The sequence below is a fragment of the Drosophila suzukii genome, chromosome 3 (assembly GCF_043229965.1).
Source record: "Drosophila suzukii chromosome 3, CBGP_Dsuzu_IsoJpt1.0, whole genome shotgun sequence".
In the NCBI taxonomy this organism is placed as follows: domain Eukaryota; kingdom Metazoa; phylum Arthropoda; class Insecta; order Diptera; family Drosophilidae; genus Drosophila; species Drosophila suzukii.
In genome coordinates this window covers 51311577-51330435 of record NC_092082.1, presented here as the reverse complement: position 1 = coordinate 51330435, position 18859 = coordinate 51311577, and the positions used below count along the sequence as shown (strand labels likewise).

Here is an 18859-nt window from a genome sequence, read left to right as displayed (position 1 = left end):
TTTCAAAAGGAGGGAAACCTAAGTGGCTGAAACATGAGTCGATCGGCGGCGTTCACAGAAATTGCAAGTGTCAGCATTCTGTTGCACACGCCGGCCGCTCAGCCAAAGTCAAGTACATACATATACCTCCGCGCTCCAGACAAAGTAAGCATAGCTATATACTTATGAATATATAGGCCGTCTCTCCGCTGCCGCTGTTGGAAGCGCCGCTATGAGACTTAGACCTCCTTAGCTCCTAAGTAAATTAAGTTTGTGAAGAAACTCTTTTTGAGCTCAGAGCGGAAACAACGGCTGCTCTGCTCCAAATGGATATCTAACCTAAATGAATTGGACTTATATTATTTGGGCTTTATGGAAAATCCTACACGCTTAAACTATTACAGTATACTTAAGAACAGCCGTATTTTGGTGCACGTTTATTTATATATATATATATCCAATATAATATTTTCCCAAAGCCCAGGATCCGGAGCGTCGAGATCTCATCGCCCAGGATTTAAAGAGGGGGTAAGTTTGTCGGGACACGGTTCCTTTCTTATAAACATACATATATAAATATTCGTGCAGTATCCTACAGTTTTATGGACTACTATAAACTTTTTCAGCGGCGAGTATCAGCCTTGTAGTTATATGATAATTGCAGTAGCCCTCTGAGCGACGTTTGTAGTCGTGAATAGTCAGTATTTTGCTGATGTGTGCACCTTCATAGGTGATAAATTCGATACTCTCCGCTAATACAATTATTGTCAATTAATTTAATTCCTATATGAAGTAGCCAATATTATGTTACTCAACACCGGCGCACGCCGACCTAAATATTATTTAATAAATTTGTAATGTGAAGAAGAATTCGAAATCATGGTATGCTAAAGCTTTATTAAAGGGGTGTGCTGACGCGAGAAGTGGAGTAGGTCAAGAACAATGATATAACTTTCGACGGACAACCTTGACAATAGGGGATCGTATTGCGCAGCCCGCGACGATCCATTGGCACACGGATGTGTGAAAAGGAGGGAACATGGCCAAAGCACAGCACGATCGTATTGCGATCAAGCGACAGTTGGGCAGTGTCGACTGATGTCTGACGAACTTGATGACTAATATTATTTTCCAGGCACTTTAAATATTTATTCTCGTTATGTTGGAGAAGAGAGAGGCTTTCCAAGATCCCACGACCCGAACACGACGTAGCTTATGCCGGCAAATGGTGCCAGAATATCGGACGCCTCTCCCTCGGCCCAAGTCCCTGTCAGGACTCGGGCACTAATACGCCCACGTAACAAGTGCCATGTGGGGATATCGGAACTCCACCGTACTTTGGAATCACTCGTGAACTTTGGACCGGGAGAAGAAGTGCCACATCTCGGCAGTGGAGCGGCACACAGGCGTGCCGCAAGCATCACGGGAATCAGCGGGACGGCAGCAGTGGGCAGAAGATGCCACAATTTCATACCTATTTGGGTGCATGATTGATCACCGGCTATCCTGGCTATCCTTGAAAGAATATCTAGCGTACGCTAGTGGAAAATGAAGTAGGACCGCGGCCGCCGTCTTGACAATTATGGCAAATACTCGGACACCGAGGCACCCAGGGCGTTGATTATTGGTTAGCGTTGTCACTTCAGGTAGCACTGCGGAAGAGGTTCAGCGTTGTTTTTTCTGTTTTTCGGACGTTGATGCCCAAGCATCACATTGACAAACTCCGAAGGGGACAACCTAGTATCAAGTCTGAGCATCGACAGCTTGCAAATGGAGGCCCGTAGGAGAGGGTTAAGCTAGGATAGGAAAACCGCAGCGCTGACCTCGAGATCCAGCCAGTCAGACTATGCAAAGGTCGCTATACAAGTCCTCGAGTGGTCATTCAGGCTCGACGGTGCGGAATAACTATTGCTTGATCCCCAGAGCGATGCCGTAATTGCTTAAGGGAAGGGCTTCGAAGTGGTTTTTTGCCAACAAGAAGCAATGGAGAACCTATTTTCGGCCGAGTGATTTCTTTACCAGCCTGGCGGATCAAGTCAGGCAACGGAAGCAGGGTTACAGCGCGTCGTTCACGGACTTCATGATCGATATGTAGACAATAGTGAGGCCTTAAGGATCATTAAAGAGAACTGCACCCCGAGTCTATGGCCGCCAAGCATCACACAGAGGCCACAAGAGACAACCCATATCACAGACCCTCAGGAAGCCTGTCGAAAATCTGGTGGGAACGGACATTGGGCTCGTGAACGTTGAAATCAAGGTGTGTTCTTCTGCTGGATATGCGGCAACGTGGGTGTCACGAGCTCCGAGTGCTGCCAACGAGCGGGAAATGGCCAGCGATCTGAGCCGCAGAGAGGCGAGCAGGGGTCGCACAATGCTACCTTTCCATACTAACTGGCAAGCTAATCGAAGAGGAGCAGCAGTTCTGCCAGTACTTCGCTTACGAAGATTGCCGTTGCCCCGGTGTCGATTGTGGCTTTGTAGCTGTTCCCACCAATCATCACAGCTGCGAGCAACTGCTGCTCCTTTTGGTCTGCTCGCGACGAGATTCGTGCTGCTAGCTCAGTATTTATGTGACGTGACTGCCCCGTACATCAGTTTGAAAGTACAGAATTTAAAGGATAACAGTGAGTTTATTTTCTATTTACTTATTATAGCGGGTGGGTGGCTCGGTTGGTCTCGGTGTCGCCTGGCTCTGATTCCAATGGCTGCTAATAGTGCTCGTCCTGGCTCGTCGACGCGTTGACTCGGTGATCATTGACCTCTTCCAGTATCTCGAGATGTCCCTCGCCTTTGCTCGCTCGCCGACGCGTTGACTCGAGGCCGCTTGTCGCGCCTTGGTCTCGCAAAGAAATCGGCCTTGCGGGCTTAGGGTGCGTCACCGTTCTTAGACTAGGGTTCACTTCGCTCTACGCCTAGCGCAGACGAACGTGCTTGTCGTCCGTGACGTTCCTGCGCTACTCAATGAGTTCTCCGTGGCGGTCATGACGTGGGTGCCAGCGATCTCCACTGATGTTGCTGCCGATGTCCTCTGTTCTGGTCCTCATCGTACTTGCTGCGAGGCTGGATGTATCGTGGTCACTGTCCTTTGAGGTCTTGGACAATCGCCGTTCCGGGACTTCTTGGGCTCGTTGGGCTTCTCCAGGACAAAGCCACTTGAATGTCTTTTCTGGCTGGTAGTGTGGTTCTCTGGCACTCGGGGCTTCGATCGGTTGCTGTTCCGGAACTTCGGCGGTAATTGGTGGGCTCCCCAGGACAATGTCTCTTGAAAGTACAAATCGATCGACCGCTCGTCCTTGGCGCCAGGTCCTGCTCAGTCGGGCAAGGCACACTGGGTTTAGACAACTTTCCCCACGAGCTCACTGTTCCTCGTCGCAGGAATCTATTGCTAGACTGTGACGGATCCGCCGGGCGATGTACCAGGGTGTGGTCGTGACAAAGTAGGAAACAAACAGCTGTGAGGAGTTGAATAACTCCCCACAAATATAAGCAGCAGCACCAGCAGATGGCCGGCCGCTCACCAGATACGCGGCGAATTCGCGTAGTAACGGCTCGGCGAGGAGAGGATGGAGAACGAGAGAGTTTGGAGACCAAGGATGGAGAGCGAGAGAGTTTGGAGACCAAGGATAGAGATCGAGAGAGTTTGGAGACCAAGGATGAAGATCCAGAGTCAGGAGGAGTCAAACCGTCAAGATCAATCAGATACCAAAGTGAACAGTTAATCAACCAGATAATCTACAAGGGAGCAACAGCAAGTCGAGTCGTCGGAAAAGCAGCGCCGTAAGAGCTTACGAGGAACAAGATTGCTACGTCGAGACGTTCGGAATTGGGATACCAGCAATCTCCGAATTGAGACGCAGGTAGCTGAGGTCCAGAGGGCATCACGCGGCTAGGCCAAGGCGGTCGGCTTAACCCTATCAACAAGGTCCTGGCGTTACGCCTGGAGAATAACGAGTATAACAAGCCAGAAAGGAGAGTGGTCGACCGGTACGGTCTCGAGTAGAGTTGTCCAGGAGAATCCTACGGTTTCGACTTGCGAGGTCCCGGAGCGGCGTGTCCGAATCCTAAGTACAACAACCCAGAAGGGAGAGCGGTGGATCGGTACGGTCTCGAGTGGAGTTATCCCGGAAATCCGGGATCGACTAGCGAGGTCCCGGAGCCCAGTGGGACCATCCGGACAGAGCAAGGGACAGGCGGCGGTGTGTCGAAAGGAGTGATCCTGGAGAGCGCAGCTTCTGTCCACCCTAGTCTGAGAACGGTGACGCTTTCCTAAGCCCGTACGTCTGATCCCCCTCGCGAGTCCGAGTCGTTACCAGCAGTCACCGAGTCAACGCGTCAGGGACGAGCAGCGAGCGAGCATCTTCAGGGAGCCGCAAGGATCTTCAGGGCACTACAAGACTGGAGCACCGAGTCAACAAGGCGAGAGGTCGTCGAGATAACCAGGACCGTCGAAAGTACCGAAGGCCAGAAGTGACCAAGACATTTGTAATAATATACCCGCAATAAGCCCACTACGAACCCGTGAATGCTGTGCTCTCTCACTGAGCTACTGGGCGGTCACGTTTATATACATTTGGTGGGACGAACACACAATCTCGTAGCGAGCAGACCACAAAAATCAGTTCGTTACACAGCTTCCAGAGCTCTGCGGCCTTATATAGGGCATCCGGGAACCGTTATTTCCTTTTCCACAGCCCGCTGGTACTCTCCATTACAGGTCCAAAGTCCTCTTATTCCGTTTGGCCTCTTTGTCCTAGACCCATGGCCACCACCTGGAGTCATATTTCCAGGCACTGTTCCGGTGATCCTCCTGTGGCATGTGGCACGCAGGCGCGCCGTCCCGCTGCTGAGATGTGGCAATTCTTCTCCTGGTCCAAAGTCCTCGACAGAGTCCAAAGTCCGGTGCGTTCCGGAGCGTTCCGTTTTCCACCCTCTTTCTCTCCAAACTCTTGTTCCTCAAACTCCCTTTCTCCAAAACTCTCTTTCCAATCTCCAAACTTCGCCATGCCGATACTACGCGCTAATTTTCCGCGTATCTGGTAGCCGGCTGGCTACCATGTATAGATGCCGCTGCAATTTGTGGGGTGTTATTCAACTAGGAAGATTTACAAGGACAAGACCGAAAGTTAGGTTGGCAGACGGAAGATGCGGCGAAATTGATGCACAGCTCGAGGTGGAGGTAAAAAATGGGCAACAAAGAACTGACCATGAGCCATTGACCTTACCAGGAGAAGTGGATCCGTTGGTGCTTGGATGGAACTTCCTTACACGAGTTGGAACGGAAATAATGTCTGCTGTATACAAAATTAGAATAACAGCCAGGTACCGACACAATGGATGATTCGACGAGAAGCTATCGGTAGCAGTCATTCAACAGACAAGTGAAGTGAACGATACTACAAAGTTCCTGGAAACAGAGCTAGCAGACTTCAACACCAGACCAAAATGAAGGATGACAAGCCAATCAAGCACAGATACTACCTGAAGAACACAAAAATTCAAGTGCGGGTAATGCATTTTGGACTCCATTCGGCGTCTGCAACCATTTAGTGGGTCTTAGACCAATTTATTGGTCCCAAAATGTCCCCTCACGCATTCACTTACCAGGAAGAACGAAAGAAGAACACAAGAAAAACCTAAGGTAAGTGTTCCGACGTCTAAGGGAAGCAAACCTTAGGCTGATCCCGGAAAAATGTCAATTCCATAAGATAGAACTACTGTACCTGGGACATTGAGTGACTAGTGAAGGAAAAGGGACAGATCCAACCTCGACCGTCAAAGAACTCCGGCAATACCTAGGAGGAGCTCCGTGGTATCGCCGGTTGTTACCAGATTTTTCTAGAATCGTCAAACCTTTTAATACGCAAAGGCAGTAAGTGGGAGTTGACACCTTAGCACCAGATGGCGTTTGAGGAAGTGAAGGCAAGACTCGTGGCAGACCCGGTACTAGCATGCCTGGACTTCAGCAGAACATTCACCCTATCGGAGTGTCGTAGCGATACTGACTCCGGCAATACTGACTGACGTTATATACACAGATTTAAGTAAGGCCTTTGACTCTGTCAACCACTCTCTTCTCTTATTCAAATTAAATCAGCTTGGGTTTCCTTGTAATCTATTAACTTGGATTTCAAGTTATTTGAATGGTAGGACTCAGAGGGTTATATTCAAGAACGCTGCCTCAAAACTGATCTATGTGACATCTGGAGTGCCTCAGGGTAGTCATTTGGGCCCTTTGCTGTTTACTTTGTTTATTAACGATCTTACCTCTATCATTACACACTCTCGTGTACTAATGTATGCTGATGATGTTAAGCTTTGTTTATCACATAATGATATAGCGTCGGGTTTCAACTTACAGTCAGATATTGATTGTTTTCAGGGATGGTGTGAGTATAACCTTTTAAATTTGAACTGCCTTAAATGCAACGTTATGACTTTTTATAGGGGTACTCCTACTTTTGTTAGTTACTCTCTTCAAAATACGCCACTCGACCGTATATATTCAGTTAATGACTTAGGCGTTCTTCTGGACCCAAAACTTAAATTTGACTGCCACATAATGTCCACTGTCAGCAAGGCCATGAGTGTTCTTGGGTTTATAAAGCGTTGGACAAAAGAATTTGATGACCCTTATACAACCAAATTATTATTTACCTCCCTTGTCCGTCCTATTTTTGAATATTGTTCTTCGGTTTGGAGTTCGTAGTTTGAACTGGGATCAAAACGTAAGGCTACCTTCCTATCAGAGTAGATTACTATTGCTTAATTTACCTACCCTTGCAAATCGTTGAACAATGCTTGGTACTATTTTTATGCAAAATCTTATAACTGGTGATATTGATTCTGTAGAACTTGTAAACCGCCTAACTTTCAATGTTCCTGTTAGACTAACACGAAATTATTATCCCCTAAATTTGCCACGATGTACATCTAATTTTTGTCTGCACGAGCACTTTCGCGTTCTATGTAATAATTATAACAACCTTTATCATTTAATTTGCACTTCAACTTCTATCCCGGTATTAAAAACTAATATTTTAACTCATTTGCTTCATTCTTAGATGCTTCTTTTATTTTCATTTGTGTCCCGTCTCTATTTGTTTTTTGTATCTTCCTCGCAAACTCGTATTTTTGCCCAAATTGATAAAAGGGCCCCGCGCGTAACAAGCACGTGCTTGGTGTCGTTGGGCCACTTGTTTGTACTGCTCGTAGTGCATCAACGTCCATCATATATAGAAAAAAAAAATACCTAGAAGTAGCGTCGTGGTATCGCCGATGTGTACCAGATTTTTCTAGAGTCGTCAAACTATTTAATACGCAAAGGCAGTAAGTGGGAGTGGAGGCAAGACTCGTGGCAGATCCGGTACTAGCATGCCTGGACTTTAGCAGAACATTCACCCTATCGGAGGGTCGGAGCGATACTGACTCAGGACACCGAAAAGGGATAAGGGTAATCTCCTACTAGAGCCGAACGCGGAATGGCGCTGAGAAGAACTATTCAACAACGGAGAAGGAGTGCTTGGCAATTGTCTGGGCGATCCGAAAGCTCAGGCGGCTGGCAAAATGCTGACGCAGGTACCAGAGGAACCATGGGATACGGTATGTGACGACTTCGTCGGACCCCTGCCGCGTTCAAAGCACGGCAACCAAATGGTGCTAGTACTAATATACCGGTTCTCCAAGTGGACTGAGTTATTTCCGATGCGCGTTGCGCTGCGCATCGGCCGAGTCGCTTAAAAAAGCTTTTAGGGAAAGCATAATCGCAAGGTAACGGACAACGGAGTACAGTTTGCCAGCTGAATTTTCAAGAGTTTCTGGGCCGAGATGTGTACCAAGCAACAGTTCCCAGCTCCATACACCCCGCAAGGGAACCCGACTTAGCGAGCAAATAGGACGAAGAAAACAATGATAGCTCACTTTGCAGGGCAGGACAAAAAAACTGGGACGAAATAAGGCCTGAAATCATTTTCGCAGTAAATACGAGCGTTTCGGAATCCACTGGCTGCACACCGTCGTTCATTACCCAAGGCAGAGAGCCAAGATTAACAAACGTCATATACGACAGAATGACCTTACGGATCGGAGGATAAACGAAGACCCCGGATTAGAATGCCAACAAACTCAGGAAAATCTTCGAGATCGTAAGGCGAGACATGGGTAGAGCCTCCCAGGATCAGGATAGGCATTGTTTATGCCTAACCGAAGTAGACACTTGCAGAACGATCGCGTCGCGGCAAAGGTAATGATGGTTACAGCGATTCCGGACCACAGGCGGTGCGGGAACTGCGCTGAGGTTGAGGTAACGTAGGTTAGCATAATATGCTGATCAGCAATTCTCATCTGCAGTGGATGAACTTGGCTACTGCTTTATTTGTTGGGTGCTGGTCATGTTGAGCACCGTTGGGTACGAACATTTGGGGTTGAGGGGTGATGTCGGTCAGCCGTTGGCCGAATGGTATAAAAAGCACCTAACAACTTATTGACCGTGGAGGATCTTTCCTTCAGATGCGGAAGATCATGTTTGTGATTAAGGTCCTTCATATCTTCTTGATGCTGCTAAGACATTACCGTGGTGACTGAAATTGATCATTTGACACGTCTATGGTATGTGGACTTTCTGCAATAAATCTTAGGTATTTCTTGGTTAAATTTAGAAATGTTGAACAAACGTCAGCTTTCTTGTAGGTTTTAAACTGATGAGAAGTCGGTTCTATAATAATTGGTTTTTCGGTTGATCCTCGATAGGACGAGTCAGTGTCGCTAGTTCTTGATTGGCGACATATATCTTCAGGCTCTTTTATTTTATGATCCATCAATGCTACGTTCGTTAAATGAATCCCTTCTTTATCGAGTGGAATCTCATTTTGCGGTTTGCTTTCTTCTATATAAAATTGATTATTATTAATCGGATTATTATTTTTCGTTGGCTCATAATCAGCGTTCGGTCCTGCAAAATCACCTCTGTCTTCTACCAGAATAGGGTTGATTTCCGTATCAGATGAGGTTTCTTTATCGAGAAAACCTGTGATTACATAACCAAGCCTTGTGCCTTGGGCCAACGCTCTATTAGGTTCTAGTTCAAGAAGTTCACCGGTTATTACACGAGAAAATACTTCAACCCCTAAGGTTAGGTCAATGGGACCAGTTTGCCGAAAGTCAGGATCTGCTAACGGCAGTCCCTCGGGAATATTAAAATCGGTATCAATCGGTACTGATGGTTGGTCTGTAGTGACTGTGGGAAAAATAAATAACTAAATTAGTGTTTCAAATTGCTGTTGATATTTTTTCTCAGATTCCAGATATTTCAATCGGTGACATTTCCTTAAGAAATAGCAGATTTGCCATCCTCCTTAAGATAAGATTCACCTATGATCCACCATCTATTACAGCGCGAACAGTGAATGGTGCCGTCGCTGGCAGACTCGACAAGTGGCTGGTGATCCACAGTTTTCAACCTTATGAGCTGTAGACAAACAATTTGTGCATGCTCCTACTTGAACAATGGCTTGGCGCTGCGTTTTAGGGTCCATTTCCTGAAAACGGCTACATGCTCTCTTCGTTGTTAACTGACTGATGGCTGAGTGTTGCTGTGGATTGAGTGCTTATCGTCTCCAGCACGCAAGCGCACTCAATAAACGTCAGTACACTCCTTAACGTTGGAATTTGCATCCTCTGAATTTTCCAAAGCAGCTAGAGACTGCTGATCTAGTTTTCTTTTGATAATAAAACACAGAATTGGTTTTTAAGAGTACTCATTGAGTTTTTTATAGTTTCATGGCGCGAGGAGCTTATGGTCAATAATTTTTGCTATGGCGGCGAATCCTAGTATTTTTCCGTTCTGGTATCTGGCCGTCAATCGCAACCAGGTGTCGTCATAGCTACCATGTGAGAAGGCTGTGTCTGTCAAGACGTTCCTCGCTTAACCGCGAAGCCAACTCTTTAGAATATGTAGTTTTTGACTGGCCGAATATTGTTTATTATGTACCAATGCCACAAAGAGATCATGGACTGTCTAGATTCTTGCCGTTGAACTCTGGAATGCTAATTGGCGGTAGTGCCAAGTTTAGGCTCATTGGCGCGTCGTTTTCTCGAAGCAGGTTCATTTCATATTCCTCGTATTATGAGTGGAATTGGGCTAATTCTGCTTCTGCCAGAGCTGTGGCCCCAGGTGTGATATCCAATTCGTCTTGGGCTTGCCTCAGTAACGCCCAATGGAGAACCAGGTGCCTTTGTAGGGCTGTGGTGACGGTTGGGACAATCAAGGCTAATGTATATGATGATTGCAATTCGTTGCATCTTCTCTGCAACTGTCGAATCACTGTGTCAATTGCGGAGTCACCTTTGACTTGATCTCCTGTTGTGATCTTGAAGTTGGCCGAAGTTCGTCTGGGGGCCTTCGGAAGACCGCTTCCAAGAAAGATTTTCTGATATTTTTCGACAAGCTCCTTAAGTGCTACTAGTCGTGAAGAGTAATCACTTCCAGTGGGTAATGCCGCTTGTTGGACTTTTTCATCTAGGTCGCAAAACTGCTGCCAGAGATCGTTTAGCTGATTTAGTTTACCGGAATAATAGCCGTCTCGGTGGCGACGTTCGACCGAATCCTTGCCATAGTTCTTTAGGAGCTGTTGGATCTGTACTTGTAGGTCATTTCGGTTGTCTAGTAATCGACTGTGTAAATCGATTCTTGTGTGACTTGTTTCCTCTATGAATGAATGTGCGTCTTGGAAACAAAGAATCCTGTGAAGCCGGATAAAGCTGTGTGTCTTGTAAACCTGGATGAAGCTGAGTATTCTGTGAAGCTTGATGAAGCTGGCGATCGTGTGAAGCTGGATGAAGCTGAGTATCCTGTGAAGCTGGATGAAGCTGAGTATCCTGTGAAGCTGGATGAAGCTCGGTATCCTGTGAAGCTGGATAAAGCTAAGTATCCTGTGCAGCTGGATGATGCTGACGAGAATGAAATGAAGCTGAGTATCCTGTGAAGCTGGATTAAGCTGACGATACTGTGACGCTGAATGAAGAAGCGTTTCCAGTGAAGCCGGATGAAGCTGAGTATCCTGTAAAGCTGGATTAAGCTGACGATCCTGCTACGCTGGATGAAGAAGAGTATCCTATGAAGCAAGATGAAGCTGAGTATCCTGTGAAGCTGGATGAAGCTGACGATCCTGTGAAGCTTGATTAAGCAGAATATCCTGTGAAGCTGGATGAGCTATGGTTTCCAGGGCCGATGGATGTAGTGAACTTAACGGGTCTTCTCACCAGTCAGAGGTTCAGCTTTTGGTGGGAAGTGGGTTGCTGGAGTGTGAACCAATGTTTGTTCCTAACCGAAGTAGACCAGATGCCGGACCACATGCGATGCGGGAACTGCGCTGAGGTTGAGGTAACGTAGGTTTGCTGCTAGTTGAGATAGTGTACTACGAGCCCTACTCCCAGAGGGAGGAAGTAGAACCGCGGAGTTTTGAACTGCGTTGATAACTGATTTAATTTTCATTTGATACATGCTTATATACTACTTGGAACACGGAAGTTTAGTGTAATGATTAGTGAAATTAGCTATATTCTAAAATAGGTAGGTAGGACAGGGAGTTTTGATTATGGTAGCAGTTTGCGTAGTTGGCTCGGCTGACACCGCAAAATATGCTGACTGCATTGGCGGGTCAGTGTACCTTTGTAACGGTGAGACGGTGAGTTAGTGAGACATATAATATGCTGATCAGCAATTCTCACCTGCAGTGGGTGCTACTGAGAGCCTGGTACTGTTTCCAACTTGGCTACTGCTTGATTTGTTGGGTGCTGGTCATGTTGGGTACCCTTGGGAACGAACAGGCATTATAATCTAAGGAGGAGGCAATGGACCCTAACACACAAAACACAAGCGAGCAACTACAATATGCAGACACAACAGACGCAATACAACAACAACAAACTCCAAGGATACTCCAAGGCGGCTCCAAAGAAACTCCAGGGAAATTCCAAGGATGCTTCAAGGACCCTACAAGGATTCTTTAAAGAGCCGCCAAGGACACTCCAAGGACACTCCAAGAACGCTCCAAGGACGCTCCAAGGACACTTCAAGATGACGCCAGGGATTATCCAAGGACATTTCAAGACATCTCCAAGGATTCTCCAAGCACACTACAGGATAACTCCAAGGATTCTCCAAGAAAACTAGTTAGTGTCCTCATTTCCCGCCTTTGCTCTGTTCAACAGGCATCTGCAGTTGGTTCTGACGATTGACATTTTTTGGGTCCACCAGGGGGTTTTTTCCGTCCCCTTGGTTTCCCTGTGGGGCATCCAACTTTGAAGGCAGTGTTGCATGCTTCTGTGAATTTATCTACTGTTCTGTCCAGCTCCTGGGGGTTTGTAATGCTTTCTGACGGTTCCATGGGGAGGATATTCGTCACCTGTACCTGTGGCAGTAGGCTCGTCTGGGGTTAGCGAAGCTGACCGGCAAGGGCGAATCAAGGGACAATACCGTTTCTATGAATCTTTGGTCCGAAAAGGAGTGCTCGTCAGAGACTGCCCAGTTTTTGACTGCGCCTACGAGTGAGTCTGATACCAAAGTTATATATATGATCTTTTTTCAAGTTTTAGTTATGAATGCAGGGACGTTGCCCCTATTGCATAAGAATAGGTTCAAATTTAGAATAAAATCAAATAGAGACTCACCTCTGTCGTTGTTGTGATGGGCGTTGGCGTCACAGCCTATTTCCAAACCTGAGCTATTCGCATTCCTCTGCCAGTCCTCTGACCAGCGCATTTGGGAAGTTTTCCTTTTCAAAGGCCAAGTAGGCCGGTAGTATCCTTATAGAGCCACTTTACAGCTCCATGCTTACTGCCGTGCTTTTTCCGTTGCTGTAATTGCGAAGCAGAAATATACTTAGATGCCTTTTGGCTAATATGCAGGTTCGAATTTAACCTTCTTTAGGGTCAAGCATAAGCTTGTATTCCTTTTTACTAGTCCAGCAACCTTGTCTCCTACTACCCAAGGTTCCTGTACTAGGACTAGGTCGACTCCGCCTTCGTTCAGGCGAAGCAAAAGTGCTTTAATGTGGTGTAGGTTTATTTGTAGAAGCCTTATTGACATCTACAGCTGCTACCTCCACCACAGTGACTTCGGCCTCTTCTGTGTCGCAAAGGTTCACGTCCTCGATAGCCGATCCGAGCGCTCGGATCTCTCTGCTCAGCGACAAATCGGTAGCGTAGGCGACCTCCGGCCCACCAGGTGCCTCCCACTCCTCAGCAAGCACCTGCTCGGCTGGATTGCCGGCAGAGCTGCCAGTGGCGTTGGAGTCCCCCTTGTACACCTTAATGTGGATCGCACTAAACCCGAAGTTCAGCACTCCTTGAGCAGTCTCGATTGGAGCAACTGACTCCTTGCTTAGGACCAACGCCGCCTGGTTGACATCCCCTTCATGCTCCTTCACCTTTACGACTTTCCAGTCATTCGTGGGGAGGTGCGGGTTGCATTCTTGTAACATGCTGCTGCTGGAAGCCAAATCCTGGCTCGGGGCCTAGTGGGGACATCACACTAGTCTAGCGCGACGATGTTCGCCCCTTTCACCGAGCTTGCTCGTCGCCTGCTTGTACAAGTCGGCCGACCGCTGACTGTCGCAGGCCACCACCTTGACACTGCCCTGGTACCAGCCCGCGTCCATGCAGCAGGGCGAGGTGCCTGGCTTCTCCCGTACCATGCGCAGGCAAATTAGGGAAAGGTGGGACTTCACTGCCTTCCACTTGTTTCTGGGGATCCTGCCCTCCGGATTTTCCCTGTCAATTATGCCGAGTAAGACACGGTTCTTCGTGATTTCGGCGAACGAGACCGATGGCTGGATCTTAGATCTCATCGCCGATCGTCCGGGTAGTTCGAGGTATCGCTGCTGTTTTGCCTGAGTCCCTTCTTGAGTGGGCTTATCCCGCCCGTAGTTAGAAAGCACCTTCCTTGCCCACTCTACCTTTTTTAGCCATTCAGGCGAAGGTGCGGCAACGGTGCTCCTAGTATGAGAGCGCAGAGTCTGGGCGGCAGTCCGCCTTTCTGCGTATGTGTATTTGTTTGTTCCAGCGGGTGGCCCGAGCGCCTTGGCAGTGCCTACCGCTGCTTTAGGCGCAGATGCGCCCGAGGCGGAGGCGTTTGCGGCTGGCTTTCTGCCACCCGTTATCCCCAGTTTGGGATGCGGCCCTTTCGGGACCGTGCTGGTACGGATGGTGGAACCAGTGTTCGTCTTATCCATGGGTTTTTTAAGAGTACCCGTCTCTGTGTTTTTTGTTTTTGTGTTTTCTGTTTTCTGCTCCTAATTTGGTCCCACGAGTTGCGGAGAAGGGGAAAAGTCCGCCCGGGCAGAGATCCGCGATGACCGGGTAAGGCGATAGTTAGAACAGAGGGTCGCCATGTCCCTGAGCACACCGTTTGGCACGGTCCGTATTACACCGTAGTTCGGCCCGGAGTGAGATGTTGTTTGGGAGGGGAGATGGGTAGGTGTTGTGTTGGGAGTGGGTTTGTGTAAAGCAACTATTTAGAACAGATGAACAACTCGCATCGTCGGTATTGCTTCGTTGCAATATATGATTATTTGGATATGCTTTTTCCGTAGACAAAAACCTTTTTTTTTAATTACCCTGGTTTTTTAGCAAAACCGGGAGCTTTAAAATGCAATTAAAAGAAAACCATGGCTGACCGCCAAGTTCTTTTTGCATATAAGTTCTTAAGAAATCGCGGTCCACCGATGATATTTTTTCGCAAATTTTGGGGGGTGAGTCTCCTAATCTAGAGTATTACCTCAACTTGAAATTAAGGGGAATCTACCACGTTCGATGAGCTCGCTGAAAGTGAATTTGGAGAATATAATCCAGTCATAACCCTTCTTCGACCTCGGATATTTCCCAAGGAAATCAATATACAGCTTCTGAAATGGCTGTTCCGTCTGGACTCTTTCTCCGACCCCGGCTTGCATCCTGAAATTAGGTGCCACCGACTCCTTGCAGTCGCATCCCCGCACGAACTCGCGGAAATGGATTACCATGCTTGGCCAGCGACCATGAGTCCGCCATGAGCTGCTTTCGCGTCCGTATGTGCACACTCAATTATGGTGTGGATCAGACTTTGCGGAATCCACAGTTTTGACTCGGCCCCTTCCACCTCCTCGCCAAGATTCGTCATGAGAGACTCTTTTGAAGAATAGACCATCCTCGATCTTCAAGTCCGGTAAGCTTGCCAAATTCTGCTCCACATTCTTCACTCCACCACTAGCACTTCCACGCACCGCGATAGGGTGTCTGCCACGACATTCCCGCTTGCTTTTCGGTGTTCGATGTTGAAGTGGAATCCTTGAAGCTGTTGTCTCGGTTACGGTGTAGTTCACTTAATGTTTATTCTTCTCGCTGGAAAAGCACCGCCCGACTCCAATGTGTGACGCATCGCACTGAATGAATGATCGCTGCTACTCGTCCTGGATCCATCCGTAGACGACCTCCATGAACGATACACCCAAGGAAGGTCAATGACTTGAAGCAAAACTTCGACTTAGCCATACCAATGCTTAATCCCGCTGCTTCCAGGCATTCTGCGACTCGGCGAAGGTACTAGAGACGTGTCTGGATATCTGGAACCAGTATCAGCAGAACATCTAAACAGACGAAGACGTTGGAGCGGATCTCGGCTGGGATTACTCGGTCCATAAGTCTCACCAACCGCTGTGCCGCGTTGCAGAGTCCGAAAGGCATCATCCGAAATTGGTAGAGAGACCGACCAGGAACCGTAAAGGCCGTCAACTCCTTGCTTATCGGATCCAAAATCCACGCTGAAAATGTAGTATGTTTGGTCGATTCTGAAAAAAAATGCCATCGATACTAGGCAGAAGGTAAGCATCTTTAATGGCCAGATCGTACAATTTCCGGGCATCTAAGCAGAACCGATAATTTCCAGGTCTGGACACTACCGTCATCCGGATGCACTACGGGCTGTTACTCTCCTCGATAACTCCGACAGCCAACATCTTGTCCACCTCATCCTCCACCACCCTTTGCTTCGCGGGCGACATGGGATACGGGTGATCCTCAAAGACCTTGCCTCCTTCAATCAGCTCGATTGTGTGTTTTTCCAGGCTTGTCGTTCCCAACCCATCCTTCTCGAACGTGAGAAACGCCTCCTGGATCTCCTTGAGCTGTCGAGCGTCGGCCTCAGATAGCTCCCAGGATTCGGGACACGGCTTGTCCTCGACGTCATCCTCCTGCTCGGGATAATGCTCCATCCCCCTAGCGTGGACTTCGTAAGCCTTCTTCACGATTTCGGCATCGCCGTGGCCTATCACCGCCGGAGCCAAGCCAAACGCCTGCCAGAAGTTCACTCCAAAGTAGACTTTCTGTTCCAGGTAAGGACACACGTAAAACAGTATATTCAACAGGTAACTCGACTCGGCCTATGATCGAGCGATCGTCTCCGTACGCCGATCGGACCACGGAGAGGTTTTTTTGGACGGATCCAACGCCTCCACCAGCTCACGTCCTCCTTTTTCCAAAAGACTAACACTCCCTCCCGTGTCCAATAATCCCGTCAGCTGTTGGGTCAGGACTTCAGCGAATGGTCGATGGTCCTCCTTTGACTGCGCTTAACAGCGGCAACTACTTCTCGCTTCTTTGCTCGTCGTTTCCGGAATCGATCACTGGCCTTCTGGACTTTCCTGGACATGCCGCTCTACATTAAGAAAAATCGCCCTAAATATAGGAAAAATCGACATAGAAAATATGTTTTAGGGTCAATTTTTCTAAAATGCCAGTTATTTCTATTATTTAGGGCGACTTTAACCGAGCTTTTAATATTTTCTCATATTTAGGGCAAATCGCCTTATTTAGTAGAACAAAAAATCATCCAAAATCGCCTAGCGCGATGTGTCTGTGGTGCAGCGGTAGTGTTCTCGACTGCGGACCCAGCGGCCGTGAGTTCGACTCTCTCAGCGACCACGAAGATTTTTCTCAAAAAGTAAGTTGTTTGATATCTATATTTACACTTCCCTGATTCTGTTTAATGATTCTAATTAGCAGGATTACCAACATGCGATGAGCCGCCGAATAATAACCTTGCCTTCTCCTCACCCTCTCAACTTAAAGTAAAAAAAGGACACTAAGTCAAATAATACTAAAAATATTCCTGGATAAAGTACCGCAGATAATGTTTGCCGAGAGCCAGTAAACATGTCCAAACACGATTTTTTATAAAAATTTGTTTTAATTTTTGGGCACTTGCCCTTGTTTTTAAGGCGCTTCACCATAATTTCAAGATAAAGCGCCGTTGATGCTTACAATTTTTTTTCATATGCTAGGGTATTTACCTTTGAAAATCGAAAAATCGCCCTAGATTTAGAAAAATTAACCCTAGATCTAAGAAAAATCGCCCTAAATATAAGACCTTATTAATCCTTTTTTTTTTCTTTCCTTTCCTTTTCAGATTCTAATCAGGGGAGATGAAACTAGCTACCCGCCGGTGGACTCCGTGTCGAAAAATTCACTAAGCTTTTTTTTCGACATCTGTTCCTACTCAGCCGCTCGTTAACTGGACTGTCTATCGACGACTCAGGTTGATAGTCGCCAGTTAAAGACATCGGCCGCTTATTGAGTCCTGGAGGATTTGCTTTCGCGCGTGTTTTAATTCCCAGTTCGTGTTGACCGTGCAGCGCGAATCCTACCCGGGTCACGATCACACATTTAAGCTTAGCACCGTGGTGAAAAATCAAACACACCCACGAAACCAAAACAAAGGATCAACACCTGCGGGTCCAAATCTTCTCCGTTCTGGGCCAAGATGCCACCCGCAGGACACCCGGCATTTGCGGTCTGTGACCCGGAGCTATTTGCCTCCCCTCATTCTTACTATCCCTAGAACAACCACATACGATGCAGATGCACGCAACTTTCCATTTCCCTGCAAGCCATCGGTGGAGGGGGCTGCAATAAGGGGGAAAAAAAAGGAATATCGCGAGACGCCATCGTCTCGACATTTTATTTTCTTTTTAACTTGGGCGCCATAATGTTACGGAATTGTCAGGGCGGAGTACCCCCAATGTCCCAACAGTTCCCCAACATTGATATCGATAACTCACGTCTCACGATACTAACGATAACACACATCTCTAACAACAAAAAGGTAAACAAAAACAAATTTAATGAAATTTGGACAAAATTACGAAAAAGTGGTATTAGATATTGTTACAACAATACTCCCACCCTTTCATTAGTGCCCCGAGGGACGTCTTGGAGGCACCACCCATACGACCGCTTCATCTCCAACTCAACACATTTCAGGTTTTACAGACAATTAATTAACACGGTAAGTATAATTATTTACATTTGTACTCATATTAACCGATTTATCTATCTTTAGCCTTCAAGACCAAAACTTTGCCGCCGTCTTCAATTTTACGCGGTCAAAGCGGAGAACACGTTCCCCACTGGAAAAGGCTAAAGGCGCGGCGAATAAAATTTTGTACCATTCATGCATTGGTAGAGCTCGTATAACACAACAAGGGATGCGATGCGCGAATGTCGGGTCACCTAATCCTGAGGAGCTCCAGGGGAAAAGCAGGGACAGGCTGTTAACTATTTATTTATTTATTTATTTCGAGAACGTACAATATTTTGAGAACCTACAATAACGACCTTTCTTACAGGCTAAAGACGAGAACAACTAAGGCTCTCGGATCTAATTCCGGATAAATTTACATTATAAAGCCATGGATTTAACATATAATTAACGATTTCAAATTTCAGCTGGGACATAGACTTCTCCGTCGGAGGCCAGTTATAATTACTAAATTTAATTCGAAGTTCTTAAAAATACCAAAAAATTATATTCCAAATAGTATAAGATAATATGTCAAAAAACACCGAA

At 47.0% G+C, this 18859-nt stretch overlaps 1 long non-coding RNA gene across 1 annotated transcript; it reads left to right on the top strand.

Annotated features, from left to right (window-relative positions):
- Positions 1 to 17000: 17000 nt before the first annotated feature.
- Positions 17001 to 18859, top strand: LOC139353254 (uncharacterized). Its single transcript, XR_011604437.1, has 3 exons — positions 17001 to 18115; positions 18207 to 18298; positions 18353 to 18859. It is a non-coding gene; the product is annotated as an uncharacterized lncRNA (long non-coding RNA).